Here is an 11,060-nt window from a genome sequence, read left to right as displayed (position 1 = left end):
TCTAAAGGCACTTTTGAACGTAACTTCTGCAACCTGTTGACATTTCCTTACCGTGTGTTCCAGACTTCTGTACCAGTATTTTCTCAGTTTCCATTCTGAACACATGCGTGATGTAAGTAATCCAATTTTCAAAACCAAGTGCAGTGAGTATTTTAAAATACATTTCTCATTATCCAACTCTATGATAAGATTCTTATACAAGCTTTTGGATTGTATGGTAAATAAATATCCATTTAATCTGTTCACATATAAGACACAAAATCCTGATTTGATTGTCCTCTCATAGCAAATGTTTGACACTTTAGGTACCGAATAGATTATCTAAGGATTGACTCTATGTAAGTACGGAATCAATTTGTATACAAATTCAGGTGTGATAGTGAATTTCAAGGCTCATTTTTTATCCTAGCCTTATACAAATGCAACCGAGAAAGAGATTGTTACGTTTCTCTGTTGAACTTCTGGGATGTTAGTTTGCGTATTATTACTTGCAAGTAGCTTTTTAATTTTTAGTGTTATTTGCCTTTATCGGTTAGTGAAGAAAAAAATATCAGATTGCTCAATTACAGTTTATGTGAGAAGAAAATAGGAATTACAAGAAGGTCAGTCTGTGAATTTTTAAGGAAATGACACAGAAAAGCTAAACAACTTTAATTCATAGTTCCAGAAATTAATGTATAATATTGTTTTCCAAAAATACAGCATCATCTCATGGCTTTAAAAACGACAGCGTGAAAAGCACATCAGCCTATTTTGTATAGAAACTAAAGAGAAAGTATTCATTTCTTCTTGTCAAGGGGATGCCCATAAGAATTTGTGATAGGCGTCTAAATGCGGAGGTAAGTAATAAGCAGGTATTGACTTCTATTGAGATGAGTATTGAGATTTGTTGACCCAAAGAGGTTACAATTGACTGAAGAGTGGGGCAGTAAATCTTGTTATTGAACAAAAAGCAAAAGTCAATATAGGTATTATTATAAACATTTTTCTTTTGGAAGAGATAATAAGGGTGGAGTAGTTTAAGGCTTTAGATTTATATGGTCATGATAGCATACAGCTTCTATTATTTAGTCAAAGGATGGAGCATGCCTGGGTTTTTCTGGGGTTTGCTTTTTTAAATTTATTTATTTTTAATACAGCTTCACCAATCATGCCAAAGCAGTAAAGTCTGCATCAACTTTCACATCATAAACCCTTATTCTCATTGTTTTATAACTCAGCTATAAAGATTATTTTCAGATTGAAATTTGGCCTGCAAGCTCTTTGCCTGAGAATCATTTTTTTCCCCAGAAGGGTGAAAGGAATAAAGAAGATCTATTGAACTATTTATTGAATTTTAGAGGAGCACAAAAAAGAAGTGTTGTGATTTTTATATAATTCAAGATATAGATTGTATTCTTTATTGAATATTATTTTCCGCATAAAGCAAGGATTTACTTGATCATAAAGGTGGAGACTGAAAATGTTCTTTCAGTGCTTTCAAACACTTGCTAATATTAATCCACGCCTTCTATTGTAAACAAGTACTTTTATGATTCTTACATTTTAGTCCATTCCATTATGCTTTGGTCAGTGCTTTATATTTTAGGTTATTGCTTGGAAAAATAAAGAGGAGACAGAGCACAGAGGAAAACAGAAATCCATCCAGCTGAAGATGTTAAGCTGATTAACTAAAATCACATACATCCCATAGTGAGACTGACTGTGAAAAAATAACTGCTGAATTACTATTTTATAACATTTATCTCTGCTACTATCTTGGCTGCCAGTAGAAATGATCCTTCAGTACCTCCACAATTCTCTAACAAAAATAATTTGTTGTTTTCCATTGCAGAAACCATCTGCCTCCTGCCTTCCTTCACAAGACCCTCTTACATTTCTTTAGGATTCGGGAGCTTGTACTAATTTAGGAGACTCACTGAATCTCTTTAGCGGCACACGCTACGATAAACGCATTGATCATATCCTCTGCTCTTTGCACTGGCTTGCTGTGAAATTTAAAAACGAACTCCAGCTTGCAGTCCTGATCTTGGAGACAGTTCATGGCTGGGTCCCAGTGCAGATGAAGGCTGCTCAAAGCTCGGCGGTGGAGCCCCTGCCTGTGGCACGTTGCCTGTGTGGTACCCGGCACGGCTCTGCCGGCAACATGGTGCTGTTTGTGGCAGGAGTGAAGCTTCCTTCTGCAGAAGGCAGAGAGGAATAATCACACCATCCAAAACCTGGGCCTAAGCTCTGCTCTGCTCCCCGGTGAGGTGCTCTCTGGTGGTAGCACTTTGATTCAGTTGCCTCTGGCTCTTCCACATTGGTGGCATTTCTTGCAATGGCATTCACAGCTGTGAATTACAGCACTGTGGCCTACGGCCGGGACCTTTTCCCTGCATGCTTCTCCTCATCTCTCCTGCAGCACCTGAGGATGGCATAGGACTAGTTTGGAGTTTTTTCTTCATTTCTCCCACTGGTGATGGACTTTGCCCTCCTTGCAGAAGTTTTCTTCCTGACGGCATAACCTCAAAAAAAGTATCATCATGGAAATGACCTGCTCTTCTGTCAGGCCTTGGAATCTTGAACGAGACCTTGGGAATTTTATCTCCCACAAGAGCAGTACTTCCAAATTCACTGCAAAAAATGGCTTATTCTGAATTGGATACTATTCCCTCTCTCTATTTATGGATGTTCTGTTCTGGAAACTTACAGGAGGGAAGGGCAATTGTCTCATCCCCAGTTTTGCCCTGTAGGAAACATGCATGCACATAAATCCTTTTTTTCTGATGAAATTATGTGACCTGGAGGCCTCAGCTATCCACAAAGCTGACCGGTGTTTAAGGTCCTTTGACTTTTGTTCTTGAAATAGGAAAGAATGAAAACACAGAAAAAACATTTTACAGTCATGAAAAATGTCATTGCTTCTTTTTTCCCTGTAATATAGAGTGATCATTGGTACTTATGGTGTATCAAAAGTGCATCTGGCTGGGGATGCTGTGTTGGCAGGCACCTCAGTGGCCTTCCGCCCAAACATAAATGAGAAGCTCAGCTTGTACTCTTACCCAATACGGACAAGCAGACTAGGACACATTTCCTTATTTCACAGTAAATATATAAATTACTCTATGTGAGTTTGGCCGGGGAAAGTTGCCATTAAGAAGTTTGGCTTAGAGTATCTTGGGCTCCAACTGTAGTCAACCAAATTAATGGAATGTCCCACTATGTCTGATTCTTCCCATTCTCTTCAAGATAATGTACTTCAAGATTGTCTGCTAAAATATGCAGAGGTATAACTTCTTTTCCAAAATGAGCATCTCCCTGGGAGCGTGCTAGGTTTTCAGAAGCTGCAGCATCCAACCGTGTTTTGCCCACCTTATTGCAGTTTGCGTCTGTTGACTCTGATGAGTTTAAATCAGTTGCCGTTTCCAAGATATTATAAAGGCTGTTGATTAAAATCTTCTATAGCTACAAAGTGCCCACAGATTTATTCAAACCTACTGAAACGTCATTAATTTCGGCTCACAAGACAGTTTCCAGCCTTCCTCTATGGATACGCATGCTGTTTAATGGCACACGAATTAGCATGTCTAGTTGTTGGTACGATGTGGTAATGGTGGCGGTTGCTGATACAGGTCATTAGACGGAAATAAAGGAGCTCAACTAAGTTAATGGTGAAAAACATCTGAATTTAGTAGGAGCAGGTCTAAGGATATCAAATGAACCTTAAATCTATTGAGCTTCAGCGTTGTCTGGTTCTGGGTTGTGAGTTCTTGGTGGTGGCGGGGATTTTTTTACATTCTGTTTTTATGTATTTTTATTTTAGAAAATCAAGTTCTTTTTCGTGTACGAGCTGTCTAAATTACTTTGTCTGCTGGTCTCCATTTAAAATGTGCTTATAGCAAGTGAACTGTAAGCTGGATTTGTGAAATAGAAGGGAAAATCTACTTATGATGACATCCTTTTTCTGAAGCTCAGGCAGCCCAACTCCACTCCTTCTGATTGAGATATACCTTTTTGCATAATATAGAATTTGAGCACAGTATTAACAGATAATACAAAAATATTTATTGAACTGTTAAACACTGGGCTAACCGTCCCATCTGAAAATGCCAGCTTCTTTTCTAGTTTGAAGATAGTGTTTCTGTACTCATTTTCCCGTGAGTACAATATTGCCTACTTTGGTCATAATGAACTATTTTTTTGTTTACAATGCAAGGTGATACGGTTTCAGAGGAGTGCCACGCAGATAGATAATGCGGCATTTGGAATAAATGCGGTAGGATGGCTTATATGGGTTTTGTTTGTGTTCACGAAGACAGCAGATCATGATTGTTTTGATCACAATTTTCTCTTCCTGACCTTCCGCTGTTCGCAAATTACGGTGCCTAAGCTAGAGAGGTGCTGCTCTCACCGTCGTTTGCCAGAGCGGGATTAATAGTAGAATAATGTCAAGCCGTGCAAACTTAAACTGGTAAAGTAACTTACTTTTCTCAAAAAGAGTTGGGCATAGCGGGTTGTGTGGGTGAAAATCTTTCCAGCATCACAAGGTTTGTAAGCCCAAAGGACGGTTTTATTATAGTCAGTGGGGGACGTTCGAAAAACGCGAAGTTGAAGAGCAAAATTGTGATTCTAGCTGGTTCTTGATCTTGCTGGGGGAGGCTGTGCTTTGATTTTCTTTCGGGAAAGCACAGTGCACACCTGTGGTATTATATAAAACATTACATAATTATAAGAACAACACCCTGAATTTTCTCCCTCTAGTTCTGGCCCAGCCCACATCTAACGAAGCAGCAAGTGTGGGGTGGCTTTCATTCAGATCTGTCTTTGTGGCTTGGCTTGCAAGTGTGTGAATCTATACTTGTTGCCCTTGGCATATATTTTCTGGTCTTGCTCTTTGTTATTTCGGGGAGAAAGACTAATAATGTTCCATTAAAACAAGTTTGCCAGTCAGGCCAGATTGTCTTTTCTTTCCTCCCACACTTGCAGCATTATTGTATTTAATAGCACAGTTCAGGGCTTTCCTCTCTCTGCTCCTTGTCATTCAGAGGTATTTAAAAGAGGATTTAAAACGGCTATTTTTTGTGCTTAATCCTTGATCCCTTCTGCCCCCCGCCCAAGCTTGCTTATTCACTGGAAATAGCAACCTAAGTCCACATTTTACAGCTCTAGTTTATAGTAATTTTGTCTTATGCCTTTGGAGTATAAATGATTGTTCAATTCAGACATTCAAAATTAAAGTGAAGTTGCCAGTGGAAACGGGTGACTCATTATACAATGAGTGAGGACAAATAAAAAGGTGCCTGCGTATAATAATCAGAAGATATTGACTTTTGTTGAGGTCAGGATCACAATTTATTAACCCGAGAGGTAAATATTGACTGAAACTTTGGGCAGCTTTTCTTTCTGCTTTCCTTATAGCCCAGAGAAGACTGTAGAGGATTTACTAAATAACTCCATCTGCCTGCACAGTGAGATGGAGCCTTTTGCATTTCGCCTGCAGTTTTATGCTCGTCTTTTGTTCTGGCTCTCCCAAGGGCAAAACGATTTATAGCGTATTTTAGAGGAATATTTAAAATCATGCTAATTGCTGTTTCTTTGTCATTGATTCTGCTCTCGACAAGCCAGAAACCTTCTGCTGAAACAGGTTTTCCTTCTGAGGGCTTCTTCAGATGACCCCAGCCCCATCCTGGCTGTCTGTGTTTTGTCTCTTGTCCTGGTCATCTCCCTCCCTGATGTCTCAGAGACCATTTTTGGGGGTCTAAAGCCACCAGGGTATTGCAGCAGCCCTCAGAAATACGCCCTCGAGAGTGGTGACTCCTTGTACTGCTGACACCCTGTTCACTCTCCATAAAGGGACCAGCTGCAGAGTGCCTGGCTGTAGTTTGGCTAAAATGAGCACCCTGAAATGGCTGTTCTGCTCTCCTACTTGGAAAACCAGGCTTTGCCAGGTTTACTCCATATTTGACTGCTCCGTCCTTGCAAGGCGCTGCATGCTCAGATGCTGGTAAACGTGAAGTTGACACACGGTGACAAATACAACTTCCCCGTACCCTTCTAAGACAGTCTGTGCTTAAAAGATAACGTTTTGAATTCCTGAGGCATTTACGACCCTTTTCTGAGCAGGGCGGTTGCCTGCTTTAAATGCAGCCACATTTTTTTGTTTCTGTTTACCCGGTGGTTTTGTTGTTACTGGTAATTTATGGGACGACAGTAACGTGGTTGGCACTTTGCAGGAGGGACGGGTGCCTGCCCAGGAGCCGTGCGGCTGCAGGGCTCTGGCAGAGCTGCCCGGGGACCAGGGGGTGCCACCTGCCACCTCACAGCCACCGCACTCCTGCAAAGCTTGTAGCCTGTGACCCTGCTGTCTTCCAGACCAAAGGAGAGGCTGCAGTGAGACTCAGCGTTGCTTTCTGCTCCTACAGGCTGATTTCTAGAGTTGCTTCTCTTCTGTCCTCCTTTTCCTCCCCCTCCTCTTTCCCCGGTCTTGTATTTTGTCAGATAATCTGCTGCTTCTTTCTTGGTGTCCTTGTCGCCCACCGGCTTGTTTCTTTTCTCCCGCATTTTCCTCAGAAGACGTTTTTTTGTTGCTCAGAGTTTGATTTCTATGAGGCAGTGCCAGACAGGATTGGGTTTCTGTACATTTTTAAACATTACAAGATAACTCCAGTGAGTTTCTAGAAGGTGAGGGCTGCTTAGTGAGAACTGGAAATACACTTCGAAAGCAATTTATGAACCTGCTGAAAAAAACCCATCTGTGAATAAGGAACCGCAAAGTATTAGGATCAAATTGTTATATATGAGAGCAAAGTCTTAAATCAAACTTTTTTATCTGTGGATTTCTACGAAAGCTTTCGGTGGAGGTGTGGACACCTGCTTAACAAACATAAGCCTACTGAAAGCAAGCTTTTCCTCGTTACTGCTGCAGAGCCTTCAGAACAAATGCACAGATCCCTGAGCATCCATGGACCCCAGACTGGAAACCACAGCCACCAAGCAGCCTAAAGCTCTGTGAGGTCCAGGAGCATCTTTCCTGCTGAAGCGCACATTATGGCTTCGCTGAGCCAAGGAACCTGCCCCGAATGGTGACCCAGGCTGATTTAAACCTTGTTTTAGTCGCTCTGTAGGGTTGGAGACTGAAGTGCAGCTGTTGCATCTCAGAGACTCCAAGTCTGTTCCGTACACTTTGAAGTGACTGACGTGTGTCTGGTGTAATGCAGCCTGCGTGACCTGATCCAGAGACACCCATTACCTCTACAGATGAGGCCCATAAAACACTTTTGGGCTCGGACCAAAGTAAAAGGGCCAGAGGAAATGAGTTTAAAAGCCTGAGCGCATCTCCCAATGGACATAACAGTCCACATGACAAAATTTATATACATAATTTGAAATAATCGGCAACTTTAGCAAAGACCAAAGTGCAGCTACTTTAGCCAATTATTTACAACCAGCTTTTGTCTCAGATGCTTCTGTAAGGAAAGTCTTCCCTGTTTGGTAGTTCGAATCATTAATGCCAAAGCTAAAATACTCTGTTCTCTGCTCTAAATGAGAATCACGCATTCACTGTCTATTTAACAAGCACATTTGCAGTATTTTTAAATTTAAATGATTTGTCTCCCTTTATTTCCCAATGCTCAGATGAAGACTCTTTCCCTCTCCAGACTCTGCTACCTCTCAGTTGCCCTCTAAGTATTTTGTATGAAAGGTCATGGTCTCACAACACTGACTCCTTGCAGAGTTCAATCGTATCTCTTTTGTAGGATAAAGCCATTCCCCATCTCCGCAGCAAGGGAGGTCCCCTGGCAGCAAAACAAATGTGGTTAGTTATGTGTGGCATGAACCTCAGCTGCGTTGGGAGCTGAGCTCCGGATAACATGTAATGGTAATGTATCTAGAATTACAAGGCTAACCCATCAGCCCCTCTCAAGAAATTTAACTATGAAATGCTTTATTTTGCCTAGGGAAAGTCTATTTGGGTCTATCATCTAGTTTCCAGCAAGGTCCAGCACTCCCCCCTCCCTGGTTCCTTAGTAGGGTGAATGGCATATGAAGAGGTCAAAGAGACTACCAGTGTCATGCCATAAATCAGTGGTTCAGCTTAGACGAGAGCCCAAAAGGCTCCTGCTCATCTGGTGTAAACTGACTCGTTCTGCTGCAGTCAACAGAGATCTGACGGCAGCAGAGCTGCCCCAGGAGATGCTGAATTCCCACTTTAGATTTATCTAACTGGTATTCCAGATACCACGTTCTCTGCTGTCAATGGGGGAGATTTTGTTAATATACTCCTGATAAATATTTTTCAACTACAGCTTCATAGGATATCCGTGCTTCCCCCCTGCCCACAAATAATATATTACGTATATGTGATTATAAAAATACCAGTAGCCAATTTAGTTTAATTTAAATTTAGATTTTGCCCTAAACAAATACTGATGTGCCCTGTATATTTTTACTGCCAGATCATGATTTACTAACTCCATTTTGGGGGTTAAAGAGAGCATGACCTTGCTCCGTATTAATATTTAAAGATTACCTTGCGCATGAAATCAGATGCTGACACAAGTCTCACAGGACTAAGAGGTTTTTAATCTTTTGAAGAAGCAGTGCCACGCTGAAATATGTGTTACTACATTCAAAAGAGAGCATGTAACAAATGTCCCACTAGCAGGCATCAGAGACTGCAAATTTCATTCCGTGCAATCTGGTCCACAAATATCAACCTTTTTGTAGAAGGGAAATTGCAGTGCCACAAAGGCCGACGCTCGACATCATAGCAAAGGCCGGCAGCAGGAGCAGCTCAGACATTGCAGTAAAAAGGGCTTGCCATCCTGTCCTAAATGCAGGAGCCATTTAGTGCCCTTTTCAAATAAATACAGAGATTTTACTCTTTCAAAAAAAGGTGAAAGTTTACTTACATTTCTGTACAAATGCAATTTAGAACAGTTTAGGAACCACGTGATTTTTGTTTTTGAAGCTGCACAAGCCTAAAATAGGAAAATTTCCTTAATTGCTTTTAATACAGTTAGTTGAAAAGAAAGCCAGAGCTGTTTTAATAGATAAGAGAAACAGCCGCTGTTTAACATAAATTACCAATTTTAAGACTTTTCTTAGAGCATAGTTATTCTCTTAAAAAAAAAATCAAGCTTAGCCTATCCAGCATTTTTAAGTCATTTCTTTCCACTACACCTAAGCATCAAACAAAAATATGAGCTGGCAAGCTGCAGAAGAGATTAATTAATTTCTCATCGTATCTTGGATGTGCTCAGTTTGTACGAAATTGCCATAGATGAGGTCTCTGATTACAATAGCGCCTGTGTTTTGATAGCATCATGGAGGTTTCACAGGATTTGCAAATGATGACAGAATGGCTTTTCCCAGTCTCCTTTGGGGTAGGGGACGGAGATGGCAGCCTGCCGTCATGAAGGGTCCTGCTCCTGGTCTCTTGTGTCGTATCTCTGACAGGTAATTGCAGAGGGTCCCCAGCTGACTGGTGCCTCTGGGAGCTCGCTACAGTACTACCAGAAAGCACTGGTGTAGTTTGGAGGTAGCCAAGATGTGAGATCGATGTGGAAGAGTATGGGTGTTAGAGGATTCCAGCCCTGAGGAACCTGGAGCCTGTGAAGGTGCACGTTTATTTCCAAATCACCAGCTGAGGGTCACCACTATATTTGCCCATGAGTTTATATCCAATTGCAGTAGTCATTAAAAGGAAAAAGAGATGGACTTCTTTGGGAGTTATGGAGGCAGTGCTGGAGGATTTGGTGCAAGGAGAGGAAGATCATCCCTTCTTGGAGATGCAGCTCTGCTTGCCATGGGGCGCTGAGGCTCCCAGCTGACCATCCTCTTGGCATCGGCCGTGCCGCCAAAGGTAGTGTTGTCATAACCTAACGCTCACCTGGCCATCTCACAAGCAGTGTACATCTTCTTTGTTCCCTTTACAACCATTAAGGCCTTTTAATCTTCCTTCTCCCTTGGCACGTCCTTCCCAGACCTCTCTTTCTCCTGTCTGTCCCTTTCCCCAGCAAGATAATGAGGAATGGGAGCAGATGCCAGAGAAACGTACGCACCTTCTAATTGAGTGAGGACATAAAAGGGGATGGTAAAAACAGCATGGAGACTTTTGCTTTCGGTTCCTTCCAAATACTCGGGCTTATTTCAACACATTTGCTGGTCAGCTAATCTATTTCCCTCTAAAGCTGGTTATCTTCTCAGATTTTTGTGGAGACAACATCTATTAGGAGTTTTTTGGTCACTGTAAACACAATTTGATCTATTTTATCCTAAATGAGTGTTTTTCTCAGCATGACTTACTTAGAACATCATACTGCTAAGTCTCAAAAAAAGATTTTCAGTGAGTCACAAGTGCAGCAGGATGGCATGATGCCCTTCACAGAAATAACAACTACAGATGCATAAAAAATCAGAGAGAATTTGAGAATCTGAAGTTCTTCGGAAAATCTGCAACACTTATCAACGTTGCTGATAGTACAAATGGGACTGAGCCCACTGATAACTGTTCTGGTCCACTGAATTCACTTACTGTTTTTGATCCTTGCAGTCGTATTTTTAACTGTTTTGGCATTCCCATTAAGTCTCCCTAAATATTCTTCTTGCTGGTTCAGTGCTCTCGACCAGGAAGCTTGTGAGTTCGTGAGGATTTGTACTTGATCATGAATGATTCATGAAATAAGCTTAGAAAACTAAGTTTAACATCTTACTCAATGCCGAGGAAAAAAGAGCATCTTCTACCATACTTGTAACAACTTGGCTAAGAAGGAAGAGTCTCATTTTAAACACTGAAATTCAGAGCATCTGTTGCCTTTCCAGCTAAACCTCGTATCTACTAAGAGGCAAGAAGAAACGTTTTAATTTACTACTGTAGTCGGGGTAAAACCAAGAGTGTTAATTTCCATTTTGCTAATATATTTTACCAAATACCTAGCAGCATGGCACAGCCAGGCCATCGGGGCGCAGCTGACAGCTGGTAACTGTCTATGTTGCCATTTCTCACTCACATTTAATCATGTGTTATATTTTTCTCTAAAAGCTAGGTCTGAAATCGGTTGGGCCTGGTTTTAATC

The 11,060-nt window shown here is 41.3% G+C and overlaps 1 long non-coding RNA gene across 1 annotated transcript; it reads left to right on the top strand.

Moving 5' to 3' along the window:
- Positions 1-4,925, top strand: LOC141747377 (uncharacterized). Its single transcript, XR_012588703.1, has 3 exons — positions 1-112; positions 703-839; positions 1,835-4,925. It is a non-coding gene; the product is annotated as an uncharacterized LOC141747377 (long non-coding RNA).
- The last annotated feature ends 6,135 nt before the right edge of the window (positions 4,926-11,060 follow it).

The sequence above is a fragment of the Larus michahellis genome, chromosome 8, assembly GCF_964199755.1.
Source record: "Larus michahellis chromosome 8, bLarMic1.1, whole genome shotgun sequence".
NCBI classification, from domain to species: Eukaryota; Metazoa; Chordata; class Aves; order Charadriiformes; family Laridae; genus Larus; species Larus michahellis.
Note: the sequence above shows the minus strand (reverse complement) of the source record. Positions and strands in the feature narration are given on the sequence as shown.